Genomic DNA, 1,434 nt, shown 5'->3' on the forward strand with positions numbered 1-1,434 from the left:
GGGCTGTAAAAACAAAAAAAAAAAAAAAAAAAACTTTTTTTAATATAGGGCTCAATCTCCAGTTCCTTTGTGCATGCTGTGTATAATGCAATGTCAAAAATGCACCAAATGAGATATGCAATTCATTATAATTTCAGACACATTTCAGGACGCTTTAAAAAGACTGTCCATCTTATGCTAAAACGATAAAAGACATCAAAACATTTTTTTTTCTTAATAGTGGGCTCAATCTCAAATTCATTCATTCCAATAAATCTATGTCTCTCTCTGTATATCACCTGGAAAGAAACAGCCCTTCATGTTGAAGCCACCATTTCTCGATATGCGCCCAAACTTGAGATTACACTTCTTCAATAACATTAGAAATCTATCGACCTCTAATAAAGTCAAGCCAGTTTCTGTATTGATGTTGCCGCTTTGGCGCTACAGGTTACAAATGTATCAAAGGCGCCTCAATAGTCAGTGCGAATACTTGCCTTTGTTACAGTGTATCGCGTCCGCGTTCCATCGTTCTACCGCGCTGCACACGCGTGTTCGTGATGTTCTTCTCCCGCTGCGGAGTTTCGCGGCTCCCCGTCAGTCCAGACGCGCGAGAAGTGCCGCGCGTCTCCCATGACAGCTCTTCCTCCCCAGAAGAGGACACTGAAGGGTTAAAAGACCGGACTTTCTAAAGACAGCGAGAGAAGGTACATGTCGCTCCATCATCAGTAGTCACCGTCCGTCCCCCAGCGTCCACGTTTCGTGTTCTCCCCTCGGTGAAGTGTTGAGGAGAGCGCCGCCCTCGTCGAGACTCGATGGAGTGACCAGACTTCAGTGCGCTTTCCACACAGACACAAACGCTCAACAGGCTATATTGCTCTCTTTGGGGCTTTGAAGAATACATTAATACATGCTGGTGGATATGAATATAAACAGGTTTGTAATGTAATATTGAAAGAACAGAAGAGGAAAATGATACAGAAAAGCAGGCACACAAGTATAGACATACCAGACACCGGGCAGCCTTTTCCTCTTATCTGAATGTTGGCGACATCTTGTGGAATTATTTTTACATGTAGAGGCGGGAAAGTAATTGCTTACAAATGTTCTTTAAAGATTATATATATATATATATATATACATATATATAATAGATATATATATACAGTGTTGGGGAAAGTTACTTTTAAAAGTAATGCATTACAATATTGCGTTACTCCCTAAAAAGTAACTAATTACGTTACTTAGTTACTTTTTATGGAAAGTAATGCGTTACGTTACTTTCGCGTTACTTTTTTAAATATGAGCAGGGCTTGATTGTTTTTAATATAAGAAGTTCTATTTATAGCAAATGTAAAAGCCCTTTCACACCAAAAAGTGTAATGAATAAACCTCAGGCTGAAGGAAGAGTAAATTCACGTCTGTACAGTAGAACGCAGGAGAAGAAACACTCTT

At 39.7% G+C, this 1,434-nt stretch overlaps 1 protein-coding gene across 1 annotated transcript in view; it reads right to left on the reverse strand.

The window, feature by feature from the left end:
* LOC107569305 (transmembrane protein 200A-like) overlaps positions 1-902 on the reverse strand; it is a 4,940-nt gene extending 4,038 nt beyond the window's left edge. Inside the window, exon 1 of the mRNA XM_016255363.1 lies at positions 477-902. The gene's annotated coding sequence lies outside the window, so the exon portion shown is untranslated. The remainder of the gene's footprint in view (positions 1-476) is intronic.
* Between the last annotated feature and the right edge of the window lie 532 nt (positions 903-1,434).

This window comes from Sinocyclocheilus grahami, unplaced genomic scaffold, assembly GCF_001515645.1.
Source record: "Sinocyclocheilus grahami isolate Dianchi unplaced genomic scaffold, SAMN03320097.WGS_v1.1 scaffold1331.1, whole genome shotgun sequence".
In the NCBI taxonomy this organism is placed as follows: Eukaryota; Metazoa; Chordata; class Actinopteri; order Cypriniformes; family Cyprinidae; genus Sinocyclocheilus; species Sinocyclocheilus grahami.